Consider the following 16,050-nt stretch of genomic DNA (forward strand, 5'->3'; position numbering starts at 1 on the left):
TTGGAAAAGATCTAAACTCATCCATCCATGTACTTATATTAAAGGACTTACCAAATATATCTCTTGCACACATTAGCAAGGACAGAAGATCATCGTCCTCATCTCCAGTCTGTCTGTGTTACTCTCCTCATCTACACTATCAGTTCTTTCTTCACTAAATTTACTACTGTATTCATAGTTATCGATCTCAACCATTGTATCCGAATATAAGTTAGACTTAGGCTCTTCAACTACAAGTTATTTCTTTATTGAAGATACTCTTTAAACTTCTTCAGCCTTTCATTTATTGTTTTTAGAAGGCTTAGAAATAGATCTTTTAGCACTTCCGCGATTTAGGAGTCATACTGTATTATATGCAAAAATATATTTTTCATATTAAAAATCTACCAAAAGTCTATCAATACAAACAAAGTAATGCTTAAAATATCTATGAAAAAGTATGAGTTCCAAAAAAACTCGATAATGCCATTGACCTAAACTCCATTGTAGTCGACCAACATACAGGGGCTTCTCAACATATAGTAAAATCTTTTAGCTTGTTGGACCAGATAAACGTTAAAAATCAAAAAATCGATAAAAATAAAAAATCAAATATTTCTATGCATGAACTAGAACGGGTGAGATTTTCAGAATATTAACAAACATCTAAACTTCAAGATTTTCACGACACTATAGCAATATAAAAATCAAATAGGCTAAAAGAAAATAGAAAACACGATAAACTTACATCAGACTCAGAAGATTGAAAAGGATAGGGGAAGTAGATTGAAAAAACTTTGACTGAACATGACAAGAAGATTGATGAAAATAGACAAACTCGACTTCATTTTTCGAGAACAACTATAGAATCTCTATTTTCTTTAGGTTTTCGGTAATGGAAGATGAAATACAGAAGAAGGAAGACGAAGGATGAACGAACGATGAAGGATGAATAATTTTATGAAGGTTTATAGTTTCAATACAAAAGGTTGAGAATCTGAATGAAGACGAGGAGGTTCCTCGAAACTGTTAACTTTATTTGTTAAATTATTTTTATAATCCTTGGAATTGTAATATAATTATTTTGAGGGATGCTTCTATTTTATGTTGAAGTGTTGGGGATGAAAATGATATTTTATATACATGTTTTTAACCCCAAGTTCTTAAAGTGATGAAATGACCCATGACCCCACAATCCAACCCCACCTTTTCACCTTTTTTAACCCTAACCCTAAAAATTAATCAAAAAAGATATTAAGTGGCTATTGTGCGAATTAAGTTTTGGGAGTGTCCCCCATTCCAATTAATCTCTTGTAAAGCTCGGCCTGGCCAAGTTTGGGGGCTAAAGAAGTTGGGCAACTATAATTATCATAAATAAGTGAGAAAACACAAAAACAAAAACACTTTAAATCTTGAATTGCAATCTCGTAACACAAAAATGTTGAATAAGGAGATGCCACTAAAAAAAATGAGAATTACAAAGCGATCATCTGAGTGATAGCCATAAAAAGTTTAAGATACCGAACCTAAACTTTAAGTTAAATTAGATGTAACTAAGATACTTGAAAAATATGGTGAAAGCAACTTTATCTTTTAATAAAAATGATAAAATAATCCAACTCTATTCGAGAAGAACCCTGTTTCTTAGTGGAACGCCTCGCAGCTTCTCCCAATCCTTCTGCTCTTTTTCTAATTGCATAACCTTCTTCTGATTCCATCAACTTCCTCACGACATTCTCAATAGTGGATGGACTTATGAGCTCCCTGCGTTTATCCCACTCCGTCCCAATCAGGCCTATTTTAAATATTTCCGTCACTAAGAAACCATTGTTTGGCTGATCACTGTGCATAGGCCAAGCAACTATTGGTACCCCCATAGTAATACTCTCTATGCAAGAATTCCAGCCACAATGACTCATGAACCCAACTGGAAGAATTATCCAGGATTTCGGGTTGTGGTGCCCATTCTCTTACCACTAACCCGACACCTTTTACTCTTTCCTCAAATCCTTTTGACCACTCAAGTTTTCTAGCTTCCAGGGTGTAGATATCTCCTCTATCATCTTCTCATAAAACCCATATGAACTTCTGTTTGCTTTGTTCTAATCCCATCGCTATCTCTATGATTACTCTATCGGAAAATGTAGTTGTTGTTCCAAAATATATATAAAGAACTGATCTGGGAGTTTAGTAGTCCAAAATGGTCCAATTGCCCATTGTTGTTTACTCTGTGAAAAATAAAGATGATTTTTTTGAGGTAAAAATAATCCTAGATATTTAGTAGAACTTTCTAGAGTTATGAAGAGTAGTACCTTAAGTACTTGGTGTATCTATGAATTGTGTAGATGTTCTAGAGAAGTAGATATTTATAGTGAATTATAGAAAAATCTAGATTGTTGTTAGATATTTAGAAGGTAGGATCATCTAGATTTTTCTTGTCGATCTTTCTAGAATAATTTCTAAAAGCATCCATATACTAGTATAAATAGGGGTGACCATAGTAACTTTCAATAAACCCAAATGAGCTAGTCTTCTTCTATATCCAAGTAATTTTATCCACAATACTCTTTCTCCTTTCTAGCTTCGTCTTCTTTAGTTGGATCTTCCGATCTTAGTTAACGATCTTGGGCTAGCAGAAGGGTTCCCCAATTATACTCTTCTTCTGTTTTTCTCTACATGGTATCAGAGCTATAGCCACATATTGACTTGTGAGTGTTATTTCAAGATCGGGTTGGTGGTAGATTCAACTAGTTTGCGTAGATGATTTTAGTGGTCGTGTAAATGGACTGGGGATGGAGTTGTTGAATCAGTCAAATTAGAAGGTATGGAATACATGTATGGAATCATACCTTGTGGGAGAGAATTTGTGGGATGTTGTTAATGGGAATGACACAAGTCCTCCTGTTGACAAATCGGAAAACAGTAGCATATACAAGAAATGAAAGCAAGTTAATGCGAAGGAGGGGGTCATTCTGAAGAGGACTGATTTATTTGATCACATTTTAAAGTGTAAATCAGCTCATAAGATATGGAGGACCTTCGATCACTTGTTAAACAAGAAGAATGGAGCTCGGTTGCAGATATTAGAGAATGAATTGGCCAACACCACTCAAGGTAATCTTTCTATCTACGATCATTTTTTGATGATTAAGAACTTATGTTCTGAGATATCTTTGTTGAATCCGAAAGAGGCTATTTCGGAAGCACGAATGAGAATAATAGTCATTCATGGGTTAAAACCTAAATATATTCCATTTGTGACGTCAATTCAACGATGGACTCAACAAGCATCCTTGGAGGAGTTTGAAAATTTATTGTCGTCACAGGAACTACTAGCCAATAAGTTGGCTAGTGTATTTATCAAAATAGAAGAAAATTCTCTTGCAGCCAACAAGAGGAACTTTAAAGGAAAAACAAGATATATGCTACCCTCTCGATCCTCAGATGGATCATGCTCACCTAGAGAGAAGAAGAGTCTTCTAACTATTATGGTAAGAAGCCTCTTAGATTTTATGGTTGTGGAGAAATAGAGCATATAAAAAGATATTTTCGATCAAACGAGAGCAATATGGATCAAAAAGTTGTTTAAGAAGAAGAAGACTGGGATATTATTTAGTAGTTAAGGCTCTAGTAATAGTTGTTATGGTTTTCATCAACCTTGAAAAAAACTTGATCGAGGATTCAGAATATAATGTTGTCGATTACGTGGAGAAGCAAGACAATGATGTTATCGATATAAAGCAACTAAATCTTGAAGATGTTCATACGGGTGATACGGTAGCTTTTATTGAAGAAATTAGGGAAATAGATTCTGAACAAATGTCTAGAGCTATGTATGTCGATCGTGACCTTTATGAAGAAAGTATTGAGGAAGATGTATGGGAAGTTAAAGTCTTCGATAAATCATCAGTCATTAGCTTAGATCAAATACTAGAAGCAAATGGAGAAAATATTAATCAAATAGATAGGGAAGCCGACCTTGAAGGCAAAATTTCACGGAAAGCGATAGATGATATAACTTTCGAAACATCTAAAGCTGATAAACAAGTAATTGAAGAGCTCGAAAGCAAATATGATGGTGTATCCTACTATAGTGTTGAGACTTCACAAGAAATAGATGACAATATCATCACTAACTCAGATGAAGAGGCTAATACTAATGAAATCTATCAATTTTATGAAGTTGCATCGGAAGAAGTGTGTTCCACAATTTTGAATATCGGAGTTCCAATTTTGTACATCATAAATGTCTCTCCAGATAGTACAACTATAGGGAAGTTAACAGAAAGGGGGATTCTAGGAAATCAACGACGAGATAATTCACATGGCTCCTTTGATAATGGAAAATCTTTATCATTTGATAAAGTAAGAGGAGTTCGGAAGAAACTGCCAAGATTTTCACCAAAACGTGGCTCAAAGCTTCGTTTGAGTTTTTCCAAAACAAGTGTTGGGTAGTTCAAAAAAATTACTTTAAGGGGGAGTGTGAAAAATACAGATGATTTTTTGGAGGTATAAGTCACTATAGATATTTAGTAGAACTATCTAGAGTTATGAAGAGTAGTACCTTAAGTATTTGGTGTATCTAGGAATTGTGTAGATGTTCTAGAGAAGTAGATAATATAGTGAATTATAGAAAAATCTAGATTGTTGTTAGATATTTAGAAGATAGGATCATCTAGATTTTTCTTGTAGATATTTGTAGAATATTTTCTAGAAGCATCCATATACTAGTATAAATAGGGGTGATCATAGTAACTTGTAATAAACGCAAATCAACTAGTCTTCTTCAAGATCAAAGTACTTTTATCGAGAATACTCTTTCTCCTTTCTAACTTTGTATTCCTTAGTTGGATCTTCCGATCTTAGTTAACGATCTTGGGCTAGCAGAAGGGTTCCCCAATTATACTCTTCTTTTGTTATTCTCTACATGGTATAAGAGCCATAGCCACAGATTGACTTGTGAGTGTTATTTCAAGATCGGGTTGGAGGTAGATTCAACTAGTTTGTGTAGATGGATTTTAGCGGTCGTGTAAATGGACTGGGGATGGAGTTGTTGAATCACTCAAATTAGAAGGTATGGAATATATGTATAGAATCATACCTTGTGGGAGAGGATTTATGGGATGTTGTTAATGGGAATGACACAAGTCCTCCTGTTGACAGATTGGAAAACAGTAGCATATACAAGAAATGAAAGCAAGTTAATGCGAAGGCGGAGGTCACTCTGAAGAGGACCATTTTATTTGATCACATTATAAAGTGTAAATCAGCTCATCAAATATGGAGGACCCTCGATCGCTTGCTCAATAAAAAGAATGAAGCTCGGTTGTAGATATTAGAGAATGAATTGGCCAACACCACTCAAGGTAATCTTTATATCTCCGATTTTTTTGATGATTAAGAACTTATGTTCTGAGATATCTTTGTTGAATCCGAAAGAGGCTATTTCGGAAGCACGAATAAAAAGAATCGTCATTCATTGGTTAAAACCTAAATATATTCCATTTGTGACGTCAATTCAAGGATGGACTCAACAAGCATCCTTGGAGGAGTTTGAAAATTTGTTGTATTCACAGGAACTACTAGTGAATCAGTTGGTTAGCATACTTATCAAAATAGAAGAAAATTCTCTTGCAGCCGACAAAAGGAACTTTAAAGGAAAAACAAGATATATGCTACACTCTCGATCCTCAGGTGGATCATGCTCACCTACAGAGAAGGAAGAGTCTTCTAACTATAATGGTAAGAAGCCTCTAAGATTTTATGGTTGTGGAGAAATAGGGCATATAAAAAGATATTGTTGAGCAAAGGCGAGCAATATGGCTCAAAAAATTTTTGAAGAAGAAGAAGACTGGGAAAATTATTTAGTAGTTGAGGCTCTAGAAATAGATGTATGGTTTTCATCAACCTTGAAGAAGGCTTAATCGAGGATTCAGAATATAATGCAGTCGATTACATGGAGAAACAAGACAATGATGTCGTCGATATAAAGCAACAAAATCTTGAAAATGTTCATACCAGTGATATGGTTGCTTTTATCGAAGAAATCAGGGAAATAGATTTTGAATAAATGTCTGGAGCAATGTATGTCGATGGTGACCTTTATGAATAAAGTACTGAGGAAGATTTATGGGAAGTTAAAGTCTTCGATCAATCGTCAGTCATTAGCTTAGATCAAATATTAGAAGAAAATGCTGATCAAATAGATGGGGAAGCGACCTTGAAGGCCAAATTTTAGGCAAAACGACAGATAATATAACTGTCGAAACATATAAAGATGATAAACAAGTAATTGAAGTGCTAGAAAGGAAATCTTGTGGTGTATCCTACTATAGTGTTGAGACATCACAAGAAATAGATGACAATACCGACTCAGATGAAGAGGCTAATACTAATGAAATCTCTCAATATTATAAAGTTGCATTGGAAGAAGCGTGTCCCAAAATTTTGAACATCGGAGTTTCAAACTTGTACATCATAGATGTCTCTCCACATAGTACAACTATAGGGATTTTAAGAGAAATGGGGAGTCTAGGAAATCAAGGACGAGATAATTCACATGGCTCCTTTGATAATGGAAAATCATTATCATTTGATAAAGCAAGAGGAGTTCGGAAGAAACTGTCGATATTTCAACAAGACGTTGCTCAAAGATTTGTTTGAGTTCTTCCAAAACAAGTGTTGGGTAGTTTCAAAAAAATTACTTTAAGGGGGAGTGTGAAAAATAAAGATGAATTTTTGGAGGTATAAATAATTATAGACATTAAGTAGAATTTTCTAGAGTTATGAAGAGTAGTACCTTAGGTAATTGGTGTATCTAGGAATTGTGTAGATGTTCTAGAGAAGTATATATTTATAGTGAATAATACAAAATTCTAAATTGTTGATAGATATTTAGAAGATAGGATCATGTAGATTTTTCTTGTAGATCTTTCTAGCATAATTTCTAGAAGCACCCATATACTAGGATAAATAGGTGTGACCATAGTCATTTGTAATAAACCAAAATCTACTAGTCTTCTTCTATATCAAAGTACTTTTATCCAGAATACTCTCTTCTTCTATATCAAGGTACTTTTATCCAAAATACTCTTTCTCCTTTCTAGCTTCCTCTTCCTTAGTTGGCTTGGGCTAGCATAAGGGTTCCCCAATTATACTCTTCTTCTGTTATTCTCTACATACTTCCTACTTGTGCCAACAAATCAAGAAACTCGCCTTCATTACTTTGCTTGTATTATGGATCTCACTAGATTTCATATCAGTATATGGAGGCTGAAGAGCTATAATGTTATTGATTTCATAAGTCATTGTTCCTTCAAAGGACGGTAGGTTTTTTGCTAATTCTTCTCCAAGATTGATTGTCATTCCACTAAATAAGCACATAAAACAGTACAAACTTAAAGCTGAAATGCAATTAAATATATAAGAAGCAGCATTGGGAATGGAAGACACATCCTGAACACTATATGACATAGAAGGATCATGAACAAAAATTACTCGTCTGGATTTAGAGGAGATATTGCGTAAAAAGGAATCGACGGGCTCGCACATATGCATAGATGCATCCCATAATGGAAGAATATGTGATTGGGATCTGCTTGAGGCATTAAAGATAGGTGGAGCTGAAGCAAATTCAGGAGTTGGAATGTAATGGAAGTTGATTTTGGCATGTTTGAAGGATTTAAGGCGTTGGCTCGAATATGAACTTGTTGTTTATGAGTGGACGAGCCATCATAATAGACTAGAGGATTATATGAGGAGGAGACTAAACTGGCAAGTTGAAGAAGTTGATTGAGATGGCCTTGATCTACAAAGGAACCATCACTATAACTACTTCATGATCAAGTACATGGTTTGGTAAATTCTCAAGATCGGTATTTCGTACTTCTATAGGATCCTCCATGTCTCTTGATTGAGATTTTTTCATGGAAGAAGCAGGTATTCAAGTTAAGAGGAGGATTCTCTACCAAATTCAAACCTTTAAGAATGTGAGCTTCATCACTAATAGTATTATTCATTTTGTGGTACATAACAAATCAACCAAGTATTATGCATTACAAGAGAAGTGTGTTGTCAATAAGTATTATGACCATAGTATGTCCGTTGGGGTCTTTATTTGAAGCTCACAACGTTTTCCGTATGTCCTACATGGGGTTGTAATTTATTTGTAGATCATCTACTGTTCGCTTTTTTTCTTGTTTTTGTCATTAAATAGTTCGTGACACGTTGTTTGCAACAATTTTTAAAGTGATAGAAAAATAATAACAATCATAAATAAAATATGAAGAAATATAATTTTATTGCAGACACAATTATGGTCCTCCCTTGATTCTAATCTACTTAGATTTATCCATGATTTGAGATTCTGTTCCTCCATTGTAATCCAATAATATTTATTCAATCATTCGAGGGCCGTTAGTAGTGTACTTCTCAAACTAGGATGATTTATATTAGGCCTCTATATGAACCATCAATTTTATGTGATATTCGAGATTTTGACCTCTTAATGGAATTTTAGTACTCTTTATATAGGCATAAACTAGGGTTTAGAGTTTAGTAGTCTCTGAGAATTTTAACTAAAATTAAATACACCTTCTAGAGTCCCAATTCCAATTGAACACATCTCTTAGATTCCTACAAAATTTTAATGTCTATACACGTATATTGCACATGTATCTCCTGGTAATATGAATTTTTATACCTCCAATAGTGTGTTTTTTGTTGGATTGAATGATGCAATGATATGTATTGAAAAACTTATTCAACAAATTCCAATTGGGGATGATAATGGGGTGGGGTTGGAGTGGATTTATAAAAAAACATTACCGTGAGACGGGGCGGGTAGTGGGTACATGTAATTTTATTGGAGTTCAAACTTAATTTTAACTTTTTAGTTGTTATAGAGTGATAGAACATTATTTATTAAGATAATTGTATTAAAGCCACAAAAAAAATGAAGATTATAAATAAAAATGGTTCAATAAAAATATATTTTCTTGCATGTTTCCAATTGACCTCTAAAAAATAAAATTTCAAGTCACTATCCTATTAAATTAGTACAACTTAATGAAAATTAAATTTTTTTTATGAATATTATTTTTAGTATCAAATATAACTAGAAAAAGAAAATATTAAAAAAAATAATGTGGGACTGGTTCATGGTGGCGGGTATATGCGGGGCGGTGTGGGGCAGGTTGAAAATGATAAGTGTTGCTATGCGGGGTGGAGGGGATTAAAAATTTTGCGGGTTAAGCTCAACCCGCACCGCCCCCGTCCTACACTGGTTCATTGCCATCAATAATTCCAATCTAGTGTAAGCACTTACAGAATAATTACTAACACATACACCATCAATTAATGTTGTATAACGGATGGGGCTGCTCCTCTCTTAAGTATTGGTCTCGGGTCCAAACCCTACGTATGAAAAAAATTCTTCATATTCCCCCAAAATAGGGTCATACATGACACAAATCCAAATTATTTGGGCTTGAATACTGGTACAAAACACGAAAATCAGAAAGAAAATGTTGTTGTGGCATACTACTTTGAATCTGAATTCACATTTATCTTTTTTCTTAATTTTTTGCCTTTTCCCCGTATTTTTCTGTGTTCTATTTTTAAAAAAGAATCCATCTGTTATTAATGTTACAAATCTTAAATGACAATTATAAGACCTCTAATTATATTGCCACTACTTGCATTACATTAATTGATGGTCGCTATTATTATAACTCATTATTATTCGTAAATGTTATCATCAACAGTTACTATTTTCAATAACCCATTGTAAAGAAGCTTTAACTGCTTTATTATGATTCATAATGTTGTTCTTTATATACTATTACTTAAGCATTTTGTTTTTCATGTATTCTGACAATCAAGCAAAGATGTAGAGGTCCCTGAATTTCAACATTCTTCTAAATATCGGTATTGTTTCTATATTTATACCTCTGTTAGTGTAGAGTGGAGAAAAAATCTCTTTATAAAACTTAAATGTTGATAATCTTCAGTTTTTCTTTTTTCCCTTCTTGCAAAAGAAAAAAGAAATATGTGTATTTAAACTTTATAAAGAGACTTCTACTCCACACTTACTTCCTAGTGCCAGTGAGAGTAGTGACTAGCGTTATAGGTTGTTGGGTGGCCGACTCTACACTAACAGAGGTATAAAATAGATAAACAATACCGATATTAAGAAGAAGGTGAAAAATCGTGAAAATTTTATATATAACATTTACATGACTACTAATAATAAGTTATGACATTATTCTTTTATCTTTCAAATTTTAACAATAAATAATTACGAGTTATAACATATTAAATAAATTTTTAAAAAAATATTTTTAAAAAGTGTGAATATCCTTTTTTTTAAAAAAACATTAAAAACGACAGCGTATTAACAGAAAATTTGAAAATCTTAATGATAATTAATGGGAGTCATAAAATTAAGAAATATATCACAAAAAGAATATTTGTTTTCCTTGTTTAGCTCAAGGTAGTTATTGAGATTTTCTCTCACTTGTTAATTGTCTTTCAAACAGTTTTATTTTTTAAAAAATAACTTAAATACACAACTTTAAGTTTCTTATTGTCTACTTTTTCCTACTTCTTAAAAAAATGACTTAAATCCCTTTCTTAACTTGTAATTGAAATCTAGCAGATATATAACTCCCTCTTTCCTCCCCCGCGTTTCACCACTCCCTATGTCACTCCTTCTTTGTCTCGCTAATTCCACTCAATTATCATTTCAGTTACAATTATTATCCAAATTGATTTTCAATTTTTTTCCATCAAACAAATTTCAAATATCAGTCTTCACTTTTGAGTTTCAGGTTTTCTTTCAGAAATTTGTCTGATACTTTGATACATCGTCTTCTCCGTCCTCTCTCCTAATGTTTGTCCGTTTTTTACTTCTATTTTTATTTTGGTTCATCGTTTTCTGTCTGATACACATGGAACCAGATACAAATCGAAAAGTTTACGATTCTGATGATGAAGGTTGGGCAGAAAATAGACATTTTGTTTGCATGATCCTTTGAACTTGAGGAAGGAGCTGAACAAAGATATTTCGGAATCCTCTAAATCAAAGGTTGCAAAAATCCCCCCAAGAGGAAAAGAGCAGCACCCGTTATTTTTTTCCCCACATTGTTCATGGTATATATCTTTTTAATCCTCATTAAAATTGTCAGAGATTTATATTGCGTTTGATATCTTAAATTAAAATTGAATGATACATGAAGTAAATGTATTATATTGTTAAGTAAAATTAGGTTAAAAACTGATACATGCAAAAAACCTATGTTAGTTTGATACATATCGATCTTAAATTTAGTCTACACTTATAAAACCCTTGTTTTATATGTTTATCAAAAAATGTATCATGAATTTTTTTGTGTCAAACTGAACAATAAAATAGTTGATATATCAGAGAGTGACACATTTTGTGTAATGTATTTTTCATGTTTTTTAATAAGTTGTACTAACGTTGATGTATCATTAGTTTAAATTTGGTATCCTTAAAGTTATTTGTATATTCGATTGTTTATGTTATGCATCATTAATTGTTGTGTAGTGTGGTTTGGTGTTTTATTTATGTATCATGAATATCATTGCAAATTGCAGTCAAGAATTTCATTGGATGTTGGCGGTTGTTGCATTGAAAAACAGGGTAATAAGACTGTATGACTCATCATTAGGCTCAAGGAAAAAAGCAGTTCCGCACGAGATAAAAATATCGTCTAAAATGCATTCTTCTTACCTCATGGACAATGGATTCTTTGAAGAAATTGAACGAACAAACTTTGGTGATTGTGATACTTACAAGGACAACATTACTGGTTCACTTTTGGAGGCACAGGTTCCTTTCATGATTGAATTTGCTCAAGACATTGTACCAAAAAACTGTGCTAGCCTGTAAGAATTCTGATATTTTTGTTTTTAATCATGTATCATTAAGTTTATAATTTACATTTTTCATTTTTATAGAGATTGCGGGTTATATGTTTCTACATTTGCGGAGTATCTGAGCGGCCAAATCAAAATATCATTGGTTTATTTTTATCCTGAATACCTACGCAAAAGATAAGGAGCTTTGTCGTGGAGCTATGGCAGCGAGAAGGCTAAGTGTGCATACATTAGTGAGAATGATGATCCACCAAAACCTAATGGCATAGTCACTTCATCACCAGAAGAAGATTTGGTTTACATAGATAGTATATTTGCATAGGCATTATTTTCTATTTTTTTTGTTCCATTTGAAAATTTCACTAAAGTTTTATTGTATTTTGATACATTACGGAACAAGTAATTTTACCTATAAAAAGTTAACTTTCAGACATATAATGACATTACATAAAGAAAAAGTGTAGTATATAATGTATAATGTACCTAATACATATATTCATTATTATTATGTATCATCTCATTAATCGGATATAATAAACAATTAATAATAAATTGTTTTTTTAAAACTTAATATATATGATTCACTATCAAAATTGAATATTATAGTTGTGCTAAATCTCATAGTCGTGCTAAAATGGGTTTTTAATGTATGTATCAAATAAATTATCACACATGATACTTAATATATATTACATGATACATGATCTATAGTCATTGTAAATGATAGAGTAACCATTACATTATATGATATAACAAATGTTATGAAATTAGATGTACATGGTACATTATCATATATGTTACCCGACAATTAATTTATAATTATAAGTGCATAACAAAATTTATTTAACAAAAGTAACATTGATACAAAATAAGTTTTCAACACAAATCATAACAAAGTATTTATAATTATAAGTGCAACTAAAAGTTTATTTAACACAAATCTAACAAAGTATTTTTTTAAACACCAATACTTATTAATAACAAATGTAAACAATACTTAATATTATAACTGTTTAACAAAAAGTTATTGTCTTAGAAATATTATGATTATTCAACCTTTCTTTTAGGAAGAAAGTACAAGTTCTTCTATTGACCTTCTTGACCATATGAATTTGTGTTCACCTAATCTTTTTATTTGCATTCTTTTTTTTCTTTTCCTTGATCGTCCAACTAATCATTATATCTAGGTGGATACACAATTTCAGCTATCACATCCTCGGGAGCTGATCAATCTTCTTTATCTGGCATAGGTACTATTGGAATCTCATATGTTTTCGCAAATGCATAAGACTTCTAGTAAACAGAGCAATATGAATGCATATTTGTAACATTCTTTTATTTTAAAACAGCGATTGCATGTGCACAAGGAATCTCATCTTGTTGAAATCTTCCACAAGAACTTACTTTCCACTAAAGACAAACAATGTATCTTCTTCCATTTTGATAAACCAAGAAAAATAAATTCAGATGATGGAACAACCTGAGTATATTAAAAAAGTCAACTATACGATTATTTCAAAGAAATCATGTTCAAACTATAGAATGATACATTGAATTATATACATATAATACAAAATAATATATCATGATACATACCTCCATCTTTGAACTTTTAGATGTGTTTATAATCAATACCCCCTCAAATTTTCTCTCTAACGTGTCCTTTCTATAAGAAACTATTTCACTGTTGTTGCAATGCCAATAACGAAATCAAATTCTAACTTTTTTCGAGAATTCTAATATAGACAATTGTCGTGCTTGAACAAAACAACTATTGATACATTTCGCTATGTTCGAAGTCATCATTCTACCTTTATTTACTGTTGAATGAAATCTTGACCACTTCGTATACCCTGCATCCTCAAGGTAGTCCTTAACCCTTTGATCAACTCTATCAACCTTAGCCATCAATTTATAAAAATCCTCCTTTATGTATGTCTTGTCCATATAGTAGAATAGATCACTTAGGGTGTTTATGCTCCTTTTGAAGTTGCCACAGACATTCTTCCAATGCCGTATGCATGCATTATGAGGTATATTTGGGAACACAGTCCTTACACTCTTTATAAGTCTCTGACTGATACAACATACATTTTATTTCGCTCGCCAAATGCATTTTTGAATTGTTTAAATGGTCTTAAGGCTATGAACAGATACATAAATTCATCTTCCTCTGTCTTCTGCATCTTATATAAGAATTTGAATACACGATATTTAACATGAATATGTATCTCGACATCTGTCTATATCTTGAGGATGGTTTTTCCCTTATTATTTCTAGTGCGCGTTCTTTAGCATGTCATGCTTGCTGGTAAGATATTTGAACCCCATAGAATTCTCTAATATTACTAATTATATCTTTTGGAGTATGAATTTGTTAATGGTTGACCAATTTTGAAGTAGTCACAAAACTTACAAACCAGATTGTTGATTGAACTTTGATTAGCACCCTATTCCTCATTGGACACGTATGTTCACTATAGAGTCTTCTAACAATGAAAACATCACATTTGTTTCCTGCAGGAAACCTTCATAGTCCATCCACATTTGTCCAAAAAGCATACAAACAAATAGCTGTACAAAATTTTCATCATATTGATACATAGAGCAGTTACATCTTATAATGTATACAAAACTAATTTGTAAAGTAATCAAAGAATGATGTACATGAATGTATAAAAAAATTTCAAAGATCAACATAATAATTTAGTGTATTTTTGTATCATGTTCAAAAAATATTATTTACACACATATCACAATATTTGTTAATGTATCAGCTTTATGATTGTTGGGACTACTAAATTATTTACTGTTTCAATAGTAGTATATTATAGTATTAACATAGTTAACTCAATGTATCAACAACATTAACGAACTAATGAATCTTCTATTAAAGCATACTTAACTCAATGTATCAACGAACTAATGCTACATGACTGTTTCTATAAACTTCACTATTGTTTCAACAACATCCTCTTAACCTTTCAACAATATTCAGTAATGTGTCAACATATACTCGATATACCAAAAAATCATATTGAACATCTAAACAAAAATAATAATCAAAGACTTTTTAATTTATAATGTATCAGACATTAAAACAAAATAATTGTATCACCAATATAAATCTTAAAATTTCAAACACCCCCATACCTTTGTCTATGAGATCTCTTTAGTTTGCAATTGAAGTTGTTATTTATCTTATATTTCGTCATCACACCTATAAATGTTGTTTTATTCTTATATAACTGACTTGTCTTCACCTCTATACTTTTTCAGTCAATTATGCAATTTGTAACTTTCAATTATGGAACATAATACGAATCACAAATTCTAGATTAACCCATCGCAAGAGCTTGTGTATCCCATGTTTTTCCTTCTACACATGTAATTTCTCCGCATGTTCTATCAAAGTTATGCACATTACCGCCAATCTTTTCACTTGTGTCAATGCATATGAATACATTCCAAATCCTGATTCATTTTCTTCACTTCTAAATATAGTTTAACACTCATGTCGTTCTTAACTTTCATTCGAGATGAATTACCTTCTATGTTAAAACGAATTTCAATGTTTTTCCTTTATACATAGATATCTGAAAGAGGGTCAATTTATTTTTCTCGCACACCACTCTAGGCAGTCTTACAGCGTCTGTAATACTTCAGCCTACTTACACCCACGAAAATTGACTAAGTACAGAAATACTTAAAACAGTAGCGTCAAACAACCAACAGAGTTTACAGGAACCAGTCCCAACCTTTATTAACCTTTAAGTAATACAAAGGAAGGCTTCACGAATTTGTCTAAGGCTAGAAACACTCTGTTTTTGCCTTAGACGAATTTCCACCTTTAAATCAAAATTCTGCACAATGGCAGTTACATGCGGCGGTTACAAGTGACACCTGTCCGACACTTGTCATCACAGGGTTCAAAACTAACTTTCCAACAGCTATATTTCCAACAGATAGAATCTAATTCAAATTACATTCTTATCTACACGAAATACTAATATTCTAACACTTAGAATATTTCAGGCTTCATTCCAACACTTAGAATATTTCAGCCAGCTTCCAACACTTAGAATATTTTAGCTGTCTTCCAACACTTAGTTTTATTTCAGCAATTTCGGGTGAACTGCCTTTGTTCCTGACATTGCCAAGTCTTCACAG

The 16,050-nt window shown here is 32.3% G+C and overlaps 1 pseudogene; it reads right to left on the reverse strand.

The window, feature by feature from the left end:
* Positions 1-1,565: 1,565 nt before the first annotated feature.
* Positions 1,566-7,906, reverse strand: LOC107016635 (annotated as a pseudogene).
* Between the last annotated feature and the right edge of the window lie 8,144 nt (positions 7,907-16,050).

Source organism: Solanum pennellii, chromosome 4, assembly GCF_001406875.1.
Source record: "Solanum pennellii chromosome 4, SPENNV200".
Taxonomy (NCBI): domain Eukaryota; kingdom Viridiplantae; phylum Streptophyta; class Magnoliopsida; order Solanales; family Solanaceae; genus Solanum; species Solanum pennellii.